Source organism: Vigna unguiculata, chromosome 9 (genome assembly GCF_037176805.1).
Source record: "Vigna unguiculata cultivar grain cowpea cultivar isolate G323 ecotype 2 chromosome 9, ASM3717680v1, whole genome shotgun sequence".
Lineage (NCBI taxonomy): Eukaryota > Viridiplantae > Streptophyta > Magnoliopsida > Fabales > Fabaceae > Vigna > Vigna unguiculata.
In genome coordinates, this window is record NC_140800.1 from 36,669,986 (window position 1) to 36,687,183 (window position 17,198).

Sequence of the window (17,198 nt, forward strand, 5' to 3'; positions counted from 1 at the left end):
TTGTAATGTTCCTCAACTGCCTTTAAAATATATTATATTAAAAACATTTATAAAATATTAATATAGTGTATCTTTAATGTTCACTCAATAAAGGCTAACATAAAAAAATTCAGTAAAAAAAAATAAATTCTGGACACATATTTTAAACTTGATGAAGATGGCACTGGTCCATACCAAAAGAAAAATAAATAGCTATGGTTTCTCACCCACTCTAAACTCGTCCATGCAAATGGGAGAGTGAGATTTTGGGAATTAATTAAGAACTTCATTGATGACATTATTGAGCATGGGAGGGCCACCACTGGGTTTCATGATATCATTGCTTAATGTCATAGATCATGCATGCTATGCTATAAAATATAAGGATGATTGTAACACAAGGGTCTTTCCATGTTCTACTGGGACAACATATTCTGTCACTGACAAACTCTGAATCGTTTCAATTACTTATCCCTGTGATAATAAAACAACACATGTATTATTTTTTTTATTATTGTTATTGTTAATCAGAGCTTGGAATTAAAATATCGGGTCAGCAAGTACAGTACAAATTACTTAATTATCTATGATGATTTCTTCTTAAACACAATATTAACAATTTTATGAAGGAAATAACAATTGAAAAAACTAAGAGAAGTGAAATGCAAGATTATTGATATGATACTTTTGTGCAACTCGTGTCTTTGTTCTTCCTTGTTTATTAAGCAAATATTGTGAAGATTGAACTGGGCCATGGATTCATTAATCTACAGGTCCAATTGGACTCTTTCAAGGAGAGGACAAAAGATCAACTTAAGACTCAGTTAAGAAAAAGTAAAACCTTTTGGAAATGGACCTTAGATTTTTTTAGTGGCTGGGGCAGCTATAGGTGTTGTTATGTTCATAGGGTTTTTTCAACACAAATTTGGGAACACAATGATGAAAATTTGGGACATCAAAATGATACTCATGGACTTGGCTTTTGTTCTCCCACATGATGCAAGTGAGAAAGGTTTGGTTAGTGCGCATAATTCAAGTTTGAACTTCCAACCATCAATCACCAAATCATAACATACAATCAATGTGAGACCTGAATTCTTTGGTAATATCCTTAAAATACATTACATTGGTATTTTAAATTTTTTTAATATATTTTAAAATTTCAAAATAGTAACCACTAATATAAATTGATAATTTAACACATATTCATCATATTCATATTCATACTATAACATACACAATCTATTCTTTAAATTTTAGCACTTAAAAAATACATAATATTTGTCTTCTCCAGTTATACAAGAAGTTGAAATATTAATACAAGAGTTCATAAAAAATGTAATTAATATACACAGGTGCAATTTTTTTTTTATGTAAGCTTGCAGACCGGCCCGCGCGGACCACAGTTTTATGCGAGTCAGATCACTGCAGACTCACTACCCTAGTCCGCTCTGCGTTTTTTTCGTAAGCCTGACGGACCAAGCTTATATTGCCATCCTTATACATAACAAAAGAACAACATAAAAAAATTCAACAAAAAAATCCTAATTCAAATCTATAATCTTAGGATAAATACGTTCCACAAAAGTTTTAGGACGGTACGTTTATTTATTATTTTTAAGTTAAATACGTTGACAATATAATCTTTTCTTGAGTGCTGTGTAATTTAAAAGTATCGTATATAATAAAATTATTTTGATTTTATAATAACTATCCTACAAATTATTCTGATTTTTACAAATTACAATTTACATTTAAGGGTATATAATAAAATACATTGTGGTTTTTTTCTTGACACAAATGGAAGAAGTATTATGTTGGTTGCACACGTAAAAATTAATGTTGACTTTGATTATATATATATATATATATATATATATATATATATATATATATATATATATATATATATATATATATATATATATGGGTTATGTGAAGATGTGTGTTTGGTGAGGTTTCCTGAGAAACGTTCCAGTTTGGAATATTTTGAAATTTATGACAACACCTAAAGTGTTATCATTGAATTGAAGGATAGTGGCAACATTCATCTACCTTCTCTCTCAAGAAAAGGAAATATCTTTCCAACTCACCGACCATGTCTACATATTTTGACCTAAAGACAAACTTCTTAAATGAAGCTATGATAAAATTACACATGAAACTATTTCATCAATGTTGATGCTGACATTCTTTTCGGTTCAAGCCACAAACAAGGTTCTGAATTCATCAAACTTCAATGAGAGTTGCCGCAATTCTTTGACATTTTTCTAACTCTACTCAAATCATTTTAACAAAAATTCAGTTTACCTGTTCTTCTTTCTTGCTATTCCATGCATATTAGGTAGTGCTGATTTTTATGGGTAGAGCTAGAATTAATGATGTGTGTTTTGCTGGTGAATCACCCCAGCTGATTTGAAATTTGAGTTGAATCATGATCCACGCGGCTAATGAAGGATCGTGAACAAGAAGTTGGTTTATAGCACAATCACCTCTGCAAAGGTTTCAAAGGATATTATTATTTAAAAAAAAAAGTGGTAAAATGAGAACAAATGCAGAAGAAACCTCTCCATTACACAGTAAGATGTGAATATCATATTTATTAAGAAATGATCCTATAACTTCGAACCATAAAGATATTTATTTAGTCATTACTTTTGCTACAAAAAAATTTTCGGTTTTAGAAACAAATAATAGTTTATTATTGTATTGGTACTGATTTGCATACCAATTTACAAAATAAAAATTACTAATTACTAAAATAGTAATTAGTATAAATAAAAATTATGATTGGTTACTAAATTAGTTACTATCTAATCAGACACCAATCTAGAAGCTAAGTCATTCTAGTAATTAGAATCTAGGTAGCTAATTTTTAGTGACCAATTTCTTGTTTGGTAGTCAAAACTATAGTAGTTAATTTTAAAGACCAATTTATTAACCAATTATAATTTTTTATTCGTAATATTAACTATTTTAGTAGTCAATAATTTTTTTTTATAAATTAGTATCTAAATTGATTATTATAATTACTAATTATTATTGGTCACAAAATTTTGTCACTATTTGAAAGTTTTCTTGTAGTTAGGGATGTTAACGGGGCGGGTAGTAGCTCCCCCGTACCCTACCCGCTGGATAAATATTTGCCCCGTACCCGTACCCATATCCGTCGGGTATCCGTTATGCGGGTACCCGTCTATTTTTTTCATATCCGCGGGTATCCACGGGTATCCGCAGGTATTTACAAAAATATTTTAAAAAATAAATATTTAACCATAATTAGTGCTTAGATCAACAAGTCCCCTTCCTCCGATTGATTTTTGACAAACAAACAAATAAAAAATCACTGCCAATTTATATTGTAGTTTATTTTTGAATAAAATATTAAAGAAATTACTAACTTCATCAATGTCCACCTCTTGCAACATTGTATAAAGTTTCATGTTGTCCAATTTTAATCTAGAAGAGCCTTAAAACATAAGAAGCTCAGTAAAAATTTCTAACAATCAGTTAATTAAAATATCTAAGTAAAAGTGTTAATTTCATTACCTTCCATGTTGGTCCATAACCAGTCTTAGAGACACATCAATACCTCCACAGTATAAGGAAGTAATTTACTCATTTGTGGGGTAAGAATCTGACCACCATTATTGGATGAAGACTCATAATGTTGTTTACTAATATATATATATATATATATATATATATATATATATATATATATATATATATATATATATATAAGGTAAAGTTTAGCGGGTACGGGTATCCATGGGTACGGATACTATGATACCCGTACCCGTTAACATGCGGGTATCAAAAATACCCATACCTGCGGGTAGCGGGTATCCATTTTTAATATCCATTTCTTACCCGTTGCGGGTTTTATCCGCGGATATCCACGGGTACAGATTTTTTTGACATTCCTACTTGTAGTGTTTTAAAATAGTTATTCATCAATAAAATCCATTTTAATATCCATTTCTTACCCGTTGCGGGTTTTATCCGCAGATATCCGCGGGTACGGATTTTTTTGACATTCCTACTTGTAGTGTTTTAAAATAGTTATTCATCAATAAAATCCATATTTAAATCCGTATATGTATATTAAAATACTCTTGAAAATTTAAGTTTTGGGGAATACAAGCCAAGGTTTTTGTTTAAGGTATAACTCCAAGAATGTTTAAGGTATAATAAGATCGCTCTTCATATTAATGTTACTAACAACTACATTTATGTTAAAATCGAAAATAATTAACTCTATTAGTTAAAAAAAATATAAATTCATATAATAGATTTTCTAAAAACAAAAATACTTTTTTTTTATTTCATGTCTACACTTGTTTTCTAAACACAAAAACATTTTATAATTTATAACGCTCTACTAAGAAACAAACAAAAATATTGTTTACAAAAGAAAAAAAAATTAACATCTTACTTCAAATAAAATTTTTTGATGATGATGACGACTTATGGAGAAGTCTGAAAGACTTAATGATGATTCATGGAGAAAGGTCGAGGACTTAAAGAATGTTTGGATTCAAAAATTGTTTTTAAGTCTTATAATTATGGTTGTTATAAAAGGTCATAAGCAAGGTAGTCAAAATAGATATTTAAATCGTAAGATCGTAATACGATTTTACATTGTATTTACGAATTAGATTTAATCGTAACATAATAACATCAGTAAGATCGTTGTACAAAATCGTAAAATCGTAAAAATTTACATTTTCTTCAAATTTTTTGTTGCACTACCTCTTCATCTTCTCAAGTAAATGAATTCAACTTAAATTAAATCTAAACCTAACTAAAAAGATAAAAATAAAATTTTATTTTTATGTGTTGTCACCACATTTTATCCAATAATAAATTAATATAATTGTTGTTAAAATTTATTTTTCAATTAAAAATTAATACAAAGTTGTAACATCACAACACCACCCAATTAAAAATTAATATAATTATTTTTTTTAGCCACTGATTTTGGATGCACACGAAACATGTAATTTTTCAACTTGATCTTATCTTGGTATCTCCTATTATATTATTTAAAATTTAAAAATTAAAATTGGATTAATTTTTACTTTCACTCAAAATCAATAATTGTTTTACTACCCGTTATTTTGCACTGACAATTAAAAAAAAAAACAACTCTAAGATACTTCCTTCTTCTTCTCCTTATCTATCGGAAAACATGCACCCACCTACTCAAGGTAGCTATTGTCTCCTAACATTGACACAATTTTTTTTTCCTGCCTCTATCATTTTTATCTCTTTGCTTTTACTTGTGTTTCCTCCCTTATACATTTACATATTCATTTTATTTACAAAACAAAATACAAAAGGATCAATAATATTATAATGGCTCGAAAGACACCATTAATATTGTAATGGCGTGGGTGTTTCTAACCTTCCTTCTAATGTAGTGATGTTAGTAATATTATAATGGCTTGCAATATGCTTCTAACCCTTCCTTTAGTGATGTTGCTGTTGACAACTCTCAAAATGTTCACTCTAAGAGTGATTAGATTTGTGTACATTATTATAATTTTGCATATAATTTTATAATTTTGATTACAATATCTTAATTTTAAATTGTAATTTTGTACAAAATAGTTTATAGTCATTTCTTTAATATTTGAATGATGCATATTTTGTAATGTAAGTATTTAGAATGATAAATTCTGATTATAAGTCAAACATGAGTTTTAAATGGAGAGGATGAATATTTGGTTAGGTCAAACCTAAGGTGGTGGTGAAGATATCTCATCTCTAAATGAAGAGAATTTTCTTACTAATGTGCTTTATGATTGTTAATAATCCAAGTGTGAGTTTAAGTCCAACATTGGGTAGAAATGAGAAAGGGGAGCACCATATAAGGATGAAGACCCATAAACCCATTGTCTTAAGGGTTTAGGTTGAGAGTGGTGGTAATGCCTTATGTGGTTGGGCTCAGGTCTCATTGATGTTTGTTCTCCCAAATGAAACCCCTTTTGTATGAATATATTTGGTTTTAGTATGAATAACTTATATTAGATGAATTAGATCTAATAAAGTGTTGAGAAAGTGATGAATTTTGTAAACTTAAGTTTCATTAAATATTGAAAAGGGATTAATTTTATTTTTTATGGATGTGTATTTGGTGATTTATAATATGTTTCTAGAAAAGTTAAAATCTACCATCCGTTACGATCTCACGATTTACGACTATAGGAATCTTTCACAATCCTAATCTCGATTTTAACTACCTTGGTCACAAGTCAAAAGGTAGAACTCAAGCACTACAATCTTTTAGAGTCTTATATTTGAAATAAAACTGTAGAATAATCGATTATTACTTAGGTAATCGATTATCTCAATGAAAAATAATTTTCGAGAAAAATCACTTGAGTAATCGATTATTCTAGTGATAATCCATTATTTTAGAGAAATTATGTTTTCTAGATATTACTTGAACAATCGATTATGGCTAAAATAATTGATTATTCTAAACGATTTTGAAACTGACTTTTCATATTCTTAACATAATTTAGAAAATAAACTCTATAAGTAAAGTGGTATGCTTTCATTTGAATGTACAAGAGTTCAGTTATAACTCTGTGTAAAAAGGTTTTGAAAACCTAGTGTGGGTAGAATAATAAATTTTATAAAGTATGATATTGAGTGATTGAGTACCATTGTTATTGCTTAGGGAAAATTTTTCATCCTTTGTGTGACTTAAAGGAAGTGTTTATCCCTTGTGGATTTCAAGGGAGGTGTTTTTCCTATCTTGTGTGACTCAAGAGAAGTGTTTCATCATTTGTGGGATTTAAAGAAAATGTTTTATTCCTTGTGGTTTCAAGGAAGGTCTTGTGGTTCTTCAAAAAAAGTGTGTTTTTTCATAAACTGTTCATTCCATTGTAATTTTAGTTTACTTTTAGTGTTTAGTTAATCCCTCATTTATGAGTTATTAATAATTGGGACCAATATGAAATAACTTGTGCAATTTTGTCTTTTTTTACACTTTTTATTTATCTATTGTTATCATAAAGAAATTGTTTTTTTTTTTCTACATGTGATTTTAAAATAACTTGTGCAATGATTCTAACAAATATCTCTCATTGAAAGCTTGAAACATTTAAATAATACGGTCTTTAATTTTTGTAAAATAGAAAATCTTTGAAATTTTTAGCCTTTTTCAAATTCTTTTGTGATGGAAAATTATACTTTTTTAAGGAAATTTTCCTCTTTTTTCATATTGTCTTTTTGTCATTCCTTCAAATTATATTTTCCTATTTTGTTTTAAATATGAGTGAATAATTTTCGTTTATTGCTTTCTATGTTAAAATAAGTTTGTTTTTCTTAGGTTTAATTATATTTTAACTTATAAAAATATTAAAATGAAATAGAAATAGTTAAAAAGAATGAAAAAACGATGGTTTAACAGCGTTAACATTATTTTATTATTTAACTATTTTTTATCTTTTTATTTTTGCATTAGATAAATGATTAATTACATCTATATAATATTTATGAACATTTTTTTTTCTTTTCTAAATTATTGAGTTAAAATTAATTTAATATCAAATTTAATTATGAAATTAATTTTAATGTTTAATAGTTATTTTTTTTCGAATATATGGATAATTAATTAAGTATTATTAATTATTCTATTTATTATAACTTTATCCGATAAAATTTTCATATATTAACTCAAAATTTTGTTTGGGTGAAAATATATTTATGAAATATTAAATAGTAATACAATATATTTGAGTTAAGTTTTATGAGACAAATCAATTACGTGACTTGTTATAGTAATACATAATACCCCCCACATTTTTTAGTTAAAATATCATCTCTTTCTTTATTTTTGTGTCTCTTTTCCTAATTTTTCAATATTTATTTTATCATATAAATTAATATAGAAAACACATAAGCATTAAATTATTAAATGAAACTAATAATATTAATTGATGTGATAACAAAAAGTTATTAAAAAAAACAAATAAAAAGACAAAAAACAGATAAAGAGGATTTTAATCTAAAGATTACATATAGGTGAAACTCAAGACTTTAACTTGGTTAATGTCTTTACTGGTGATTAATTTCTTTAAGGTAATCATATCAACTAACCCATCAAAATATTTTAAAACATTAGATTGCTTTTACTTTAGAAAACCGAAGATAAAATAAGTGTATAAGTCTCTAACTTTATCAAATATAACATTAGTTTCAACTCAACCATACAACAATAAAATTCGTGAATCTTTTCTTATCTATACATATAATGATATACGATGGTCAAGAAAGACGATAGGCATTAAATGAATTGTGTGAATTGACATGTGCACTCACACATATTCACATATTCACAGTCACAACATAGAATTGTGGTTCATAATATTTCCACGTTGATGACTATGATTATTAAACTAAGATAGGACTATTATTATAATACCCATAACAACGTTTGAAGAAGCACACCTTTAAAAAAAATTGAGTTTTTTGAACTAAGGACAAACTCTTCTTCCATTTTTTTTTCAAATCCTCAAACGTCACTATATACGTAACACTTTTTTTAGTTCCTTATATTAAAATCTCCCTTATATACTACTACCACTAGGTCAAACCAGACACCTTCCTTCTTTCAAGTGAACATATCCATGTACATAGATATGCCTCTGCACAATTTCTTATTTATTTACATATTAATTAATTTATTATTTCTATTGGACTAGAGCAAAATTATTGACCATTTTATTAAAATTGAGAACTGTAAGCTACTTCTTTGTCACTATCTGGGATTTGGGATTTGAATTGTATATGAAGTTGTCCATGTCTCCCCTTTCTATTCTAGGAAAAGTAAATTAGGAGGGAGAATATTTTGAACACGGGTTAAATATATTTTTGGTTCTTCAATCAGTGAAATTTGGAATTAGTTCATCTTTGAAACTTTATATCAATTTAGTCCTTCATATCTTTAAAAATACGTGAATTTAGTCCTTTGAACCAAATTTTTTTAAGTTTATCTGACGTTTTAAACGCATTTTATGATAATATTTGAATTGTTTACACTGTTTGACACATTTTTGTTTCAATATTAACTCAAATATTATCATAAAATAAGTTTAAAATGTTAAATAAACTTAGCAAAAATTGGTAAGAGTGACTAAATCCACGCATTTCTAAAGATGAATGACTAAATTGATATAAAATTTCGAAGAGGAACTAATTCCCAAATTTACTGAAACTTGAGGGACCAAAAACATATTTAACCCTTTGAACACTGATATTTTGACATCTATTTTTTTTAACATTTATTTGACATTATTTTTTATTTTTCTTACAAATAAAAAATTTAATTTTTATAATTATTTTATCTTTACATAAATTGTTGTTGAAAAATCACACATCAAGAAAATAATATAAGTAAATTTAATGAGGTTCGGTACCTTAAGACTTACGTCCACAAATATTCAATAAAAAGTATTATTACTCAAGTACAATACTTTTCATTATACAATTATTTTGACAAAAATTAATAACCTTCCAATGACACAATTATTAAAGATACTCAAACTATTAAGTTACACTAACAACTAAAAAACATTTTTTTATTTCATAATATTTTTCTACTATTTTTTTCTTCCTATTATTCAAAATTTTGATAAATATTCACTTGAAAACCAGATCATATCGTAGTTTGCATAACAACGTTTTTCTATATGATTTCCGTTTTGGAGTATTGGAATTCAATAATTCAGACCAAATGGCTAGCTATCTGTTGTTTTGGCTTTTGATGTGACAGAGACCATCTAAAAGACCACTCGTAGTCTCATATTGTATTCATCATATTTGAAAATGCATGGTTAATAAAAATTCTTGTAGGACATGCTATATATATTTTGATTATAAAAGTATATGTAAAGGGATTCTATAATTTGGGTCCAAAGGGTGTAAAAAGAAACATATCATGTGTCCATGAAATAGCATCTCTCAAACCAAGTAAACGTTAGATTTTTCTTTATTTACCAGCATAAAAAGTGGAATACGTTAATGCAAAAAAGAAAGACAAACGTTGTGTAGTTTCACATTGGGTTGCTTGGTATATATTCGGCTTTTACTTCCCGCTTTCTTATAACAACCTTTCGGTGACTTTCAAACCTACCCTTCACTTTCTCCTCATTCGGAACAACCAAATTAACAAAATATGCGAAATCTGTCAAATGGAAGAAGATTTAGAAAAAGGAGAGATTGATCAATAACCAGTTCAAATTGTTTTTTTACGTAAAATTGAATGTATTTTGATTGAACTTTTTATAAGGTTATATATCTCTCTGATATCTTGCTACATAAGCTAAGATGAATTATATGACAAGGGTTATATATACAAAACACACACACAAAAAAAGAAGAGAATTATAAAAGTAGGTTGAACCTCAAGTTACTTTTCTTGTTATGAACATACTATTTTTTAGATTTATGTGACATATTTTTAATCAATTTACATATTATGTTGGAATTGTAATAAAATAAATATACTTGTTTTAGTCGGTTTTATTTAAGAATCATTTTCACTTTTCCTCCATTTTTTAATAACGGTATGATAATTAAAATTGAGAAAAAACCTTCTCAATATTTCTCTAGGATTTATTCAGTAATCTTAGTTAAAAGAAGGCTTAAAGGCTTAAATACCTTTTCCGTCTTCATTTTCGTAGTGTTTGTTGCGGATGGTCCTCATTTTAACAATGTTTAAAATGGTCCTCATTTGTATCGAATGTTTAAAATAGTCTTCATTTTCGTAATTCGTATTTTATTTGGTCCTTTTCTGTGACACCGTTTAAGTCAGTAACGAAGTATTGTATAGGTGGCACTGTTTGTATTACGTTGCATTGTAGTGTGTTACGTGTATTGTATAAATGGTTCCGTTACTGATTTAAACAACGTCATAGAAAATAACCAAATAAATTACACGAATTGCGAAAATGAGGATCATTTTAAACATTCGGTAAAAATGAGGATCATTTTAAATATTCTGTCAAAATGAGGATCATCCGCAATAAACACTACGAAAGTGATGACGGAAAAGGTATTTAAACCTTAAAAAAATTAGTTGTCATTTACACTTTCTTCATCTTTTTATAATGGTGTGATAATTTAAATTGACAAAAAAAAATTCCTCAATATTGGAGAACCTGTCCTTCAATCGGAAATACTTTCTATACCTGTAACTTACTATATATAATCCCTTAATATTCAAATAGATCTAATAATACTCATGGTGATACATGCCATCTCAAGAATATGATGCTAAGAGACTCAATAAAAATAATCAAACAATGACAACAACACAATGGTTTTTATATCTATATAATTCATATCGGATTAATACATAATATCATATATAGTCTCATAATTTAAGCATGTTATGTGAACAGACTCAATAAAAGTAACTAGACACTGATACAATAATGTCTACATTTATATAATTCATATTAGTATAATTCCTATGACATTACATGATGATACCAATAATTCAATAATATTAATATGATTGTAATATTTTATGAAAATTAATAATAAAAATTGTTTGTAATCCAAGAATCAATTAACAGTGACAAAACTTTGACAAAATATTCAAGAATAAAATAGTTTATTTAATTAAAAAAAAATCATTTCGACTACTAAAAACAGATACATAATAATAGAATACAAAAATATATAATTATCATACCGTAAATGAACCATAAAAAATTATAATTAAATGTAAAAATATCTACTATGAAAAAAATTGAAATAGTTGAAGTAATATTTCAAAATTATATATATATATATATATATATATATATATATATATATATATATATATATATATATATATATAATAAAATAAGAAAAGTTTGAAAGAATCGTGACTCTCTCCTATCTAACAAGGACTATCTCTAAATATAAGTAAAATAAAAAAATTCTAATAAAAATGATATGAATACAAGATTTATAGAATGATTTCAATAATATATATTCCTAACTTGAGTTGAAGTTACTATTATCATAAATTACTCTTGACGATGAAGAGAAAGAAGGACTAACTAATATAAATTCACAAAAATCATGGATAGGAGGGAAATAAATTGAATGAAAGTACGTGAAATCTTATTTGACATTTAATATAATTACAATATATATATATATATATATATATATATATATATATTAAATTACTCATACGACAACTTTTATACAAATATATTAAGTTTTGTCTTTTAATGAAGAATATGATGTGTTTTATCGTATTAGGTTATGTAAGATTATCGATATTATTATAAATTTATATGTTTTTATTTTTTAGTCAATTATATGATATTCTTTTATAGTATTGAAATTATATAAAATTATTGGTATAATGTGATAATATAATTGAGAAAAAAGTTGATGAGTTAAGGTATATGTTTTCATTAATATAACTTACAAATATAGGAAAGATAGTAGTTGATGTTGGTGAACTTTATCCCTTTAAATAAAATAATGCACCTTTTACCCAAAGAGGGTCATGTCATGTGTCTTGTAGTAAGTGAGTAAAACTCGCAGGGAATAATTCAATTTTAGATTTCTAATAAAGCAACCCCTAAGTAGACGATGGTGGAGGAGCTACTTTCCAAATTTCAAATTTTTAAACTAAACCGTTCATGGAAGGTACTGTTTTAAACCTACTTTAAAACAATTATATGTTTATTAGATCTTCATTATGCTAATTACGTCTCCGTTAACATCACGGATTCGTTGAAAATGCAGAGAAAATAAAATCTTAATGCCCTGTTTACGATCGTAACTACATCATTAACTCATCCTCTTGTAAAACGGAAAACCCTGTTTCAGTTATAATAATAATGGGTTTTGATTAAATTTGAAGCAAACTAAAAGAATCACAGAGAGTTGGTTCTTCTATGATTATGTTCATTTTAAAGTCTTACGATGAACATCCAGCACCAGTCATAGCTTGCCACGTAGTCGCATTAGATATGAATGATGCACCGTATTAATATTTAAAAAATGAATTATTTCACAAAATTAAATAAATAAATCAAGAGATGATTGACTTATCCGTTCAAAATTTGGTGGGACTTAGTTGTATATGATTATATATTATATTTATATAGTTGCATTATTTTGGTGTTGGGTAAGGTGAATATTTTTAATATGATTCCATTGTTTGTTAAAAAAAGAATATGGAAAGGTAAAGTGGGAACATTAATGGGACAATGACACGAGGGAAATGTTCAAACGATAATGCACAATGAATGCAAGAACCAGACATGCTTGCTTCCCGCTCAGAATTCTCCTTAAAATAGAGATTTGTTTGTTTTTAAAAATGGGATATACTATATTAGCAGTTTGAAAATTTTGCAGCAATGACCTGTTAGATTATGATTTCATTAATGAAAGATGCCATTAATTTAAAATGTGTTTTTCTAATAAGCAAATATAAAAATATTAAGAAGAGGGTAAAAGGGGTATATTTCTAACTCTTTTACAAATTAAGAGCATTGAGGTTTTTGCATGTGAGATAAACAAGAAAGATGATTTATTCATTAAAATAGATATAAGATTTTTTTTCTTCCAAAAATCAATGCCAAGAGTGAGCTTTTATCAAATTTAAAGTAGAGAGATCAAATCGTACTTACCCCGTTGAAAATTATATTGTTTCTGTATAGTCAAATAGATCAAACCTCCCCACATGAGAAATTAAATGATAAAAAATTTCTTAACTTTTTCTCCTAGAAATTTGAACTAACAACCCCTCTGAAAAGAAGTGGAAAACATAGGAGAAATTGCAAAACAAAACAAATACTGTTAATTTGTTATTAATAAGTTGTTGGTGTAAGTGGAATTAAGTTCAATAGTTTAAATATTCCATTTAAGTTTTAGGTTTGAATATTGTAAAGAAAAAAAATATAATTTAAACTTAGCTTAAATATGTTTTTAATTAGTTTCCAAGTTTTAATGTGAAATTAGAATTTGATTTTATTCAAAATTTTGATATAATTTAGTATTTAAACTTTAAATTAAAAGTTTTAGTTGTTTACATAATTTGATACATTAATATGTAATTCACAAATGATCAAGATTAGGAATGTCAATGGAACATGTAGGGTACGGGTAATAGCTCTCTCATACATGTTCGCTGGATAAATATATGTTTCGTACTCGTATCCATATTCGTGTGAGTATCCGTTATGCAAGTACTCATATCCATGGATATCCATGGGTACCCGCGAGTATTTACAGAAGAAAAATCTAATATTTAACAACATCTTTTAACCATAAATTCAAATAAAAGTATAATGTATAACATTCATAAATTTCATACAAAGTGAAAATAACTCATTAAAATATATTTGAACGATAGTCTACACAGAGGTGAAGATTTTTCAAAACCAGATTATAAAAAATAATTTATTTAAAATCAATGTGTTAATGTTTTAATCACCGTTTACTTTTAATTTTAATTTAAACTAGAGTATAGCGGGTACAAATATTCACGGATATGGACACTATGATACTCATACCCACCCCGTTAACATGCAGGTATAAAAAATACTCATACCCGTTATCCGCGGATATCCATTTATAATATTCATTTTCTACCTGTTACGGATTTTATCCATGAATATATGTGGGTATGAATTGTTTTGACATTCCTAATGTAGGTAAAATCTCAATAATTTAAATATTCCATTTAGGTTTTAGGTTTGAATATTGTACAGAAAAAATATAATTTAAACAAACAAATTCACGAAATGATCCACAATTTTTGAATGAAGATTAATGATGTATAAAATTGATAAACAATCTAATTACAACAATAATATTAAAAAAAAAAAATTTCAAGATACAAGATATATAAAGGATATATTATAGGGGAAAATTGTTATTTTATTTTATTTTATTCTTGTAAATAAAATGTGTCAAAATGTTGATGATATTTCAATCTTAATTTTTAAATTTAAATAATAATTAAATATATTTTTACATAAAATATATGTCTAAAATATGAAATATTTCTTAAAAATTAATTTAAATAAAAATATATTAAGTAAATATTTTAACATTCTTCCTTACTTATTATATGTTTATTTGAATTTCAAATTTTAAATTTGATTCTCTTTATTTGATGCTTGGTTTTTTTTTTGTAACTCTTTCTTTGATGAATCACATCTTCATTTAATTTGGTACTTTTCATTGTATTTCTTTTTCAATAAGAACATTTTTTTTTTGTTATACGTGATTTCATGATAGAAATGTTGAATTTGTGATGAATGTTATAATGTAAGCCTTCATCTCTTTTCTCCGTTTGGACATTAAATTTCTTTAAAAAATTATTTATCTTCTTTTAATCTTGATCGTTCTTTTATATTTTCTTCGTTTGTAACTAACTTCTCTTTCATTACATCTAAAGTAAAACTTTTGTCTTTTATATAAATTTTGAATATTTCTTAATTGTTTGCATTTTAATTATACAAAATTTGTTTTTCAAATGAGGTCTTATATCCTTTTTCTAAGACTTAAATAATACTTAACAAATTTTGAATAATCTTAGGAACATATACGATATAAAAAATTAATTTAATACCTAAATAAGTTTTAATTATAATTGTTTCTATAATTTGCACAACAAGTTATTCTTCGTTCTTAAATCTTACTTTTGAAATATTTGATTTGTTAAATCTTTTGAAAAAAAAAAATTATCATGAGTTATATAATTTCTACAACCATTATTTATAAGTTAACATTTTGGAGGATTTTTTGGTTATAATATAACATATATAATGTTGTAAGAAGTAATTCCTCGTTTAATTCATCCTTCAAAATCTTGACATCTTCTTAAAAGTGTTGAGATTTGCATATCCTTTTCATATGTTTTAATTGATTACTTTTTTTTTTTTTGCATTTTTTCATATAGTCTCCATTACACTTGTTACAGTGGGGAGGTGATTATTTTTCTTGGGTCAAGGTGGGAAAACACGTGTATTGTTAGGTTTATTTATTCTTTTGATATTTATGAATTTTGAAAGTACTTTTGGCAGTTCAAAATAAAATAACTTCAATTGATCAATTGATCACATTTTTTTTTTATTCTTTTCATATAACCTTCACTAACACTTGTTGTATTGGTAGTTATTTTTCTTGCAATATGGTCATGGTAAAAAAACACGTGTATTATTATTTTGGTTTATTTATTCTTTTGATAATTTTAAACTTTGAAAATACTTTTAGCACTATAAATTAAAATATCTTTAACTGTATAGTTTTTATTCATTAATATTTCTCACAGGACATGTATCACTTATCTCAAAGTAACTGTAGACAATATTTTTATATTTTCTCATCCAAGTAATAAATATTTTTTATCTCTATCTCTCCAACACCATTATAAAAAAAATTTAATATGTCTCAAATTTGAAAATTTATTTCCCAACTATAACTATTTTATCTTGATAGGAAATCTCAATAATTAGTCATTTTAGTTATAATTTAAATGTACACAATCAAACAATGTCATTAGGATTTACCATCTTTATAATAGCTAAGAAATTGTTACAACTTTAAAGGAAAAAAACTTAATCACACTTTTTTTTTTCTAATATATTCTCTCATATTGATTACATTTTATAAAAAACGATAAAATCTGGAAGAAACATATTAAGAGATAAAACCTTCTAAAATTTGAATTTTTAATAAATTTTGGTCAATAGTAGAAAATGTACTAAGAGATATTACATCAATGCAAAATATATCAATGTACTATGTTATTAATTTTGAAAACATTAGTTCAAACTGACTTGGACCACATCTTTATCTCTCTTTCTGATCAGATTTACAATTTGTAGTTTCCATATTTCTCAAGAAACTTTGCAAACCTTCCTAAAATATTTTTCTTTTTTGCAAAATCTTATAAAAAGGAATGTTTGAACATCGTATTGTTATATTTAACAGTACCAAATTGTTTAAGGATAAGATTGAGAATAATTTAAATATATATTACTCTTATATAATCTTTTGAAATATTTTTTAAAAATAAAATCATAATGAACTCCGAACTTAAAACAAACAATACCTTAAATATATATATAATAATTAATTTTAACAGTATTACCTCGATAAAATTCATATCAGAACATTAATATCATTTTGTAAAGACAAAAATTACATTACAAACATAAACTTTCATTCACCGA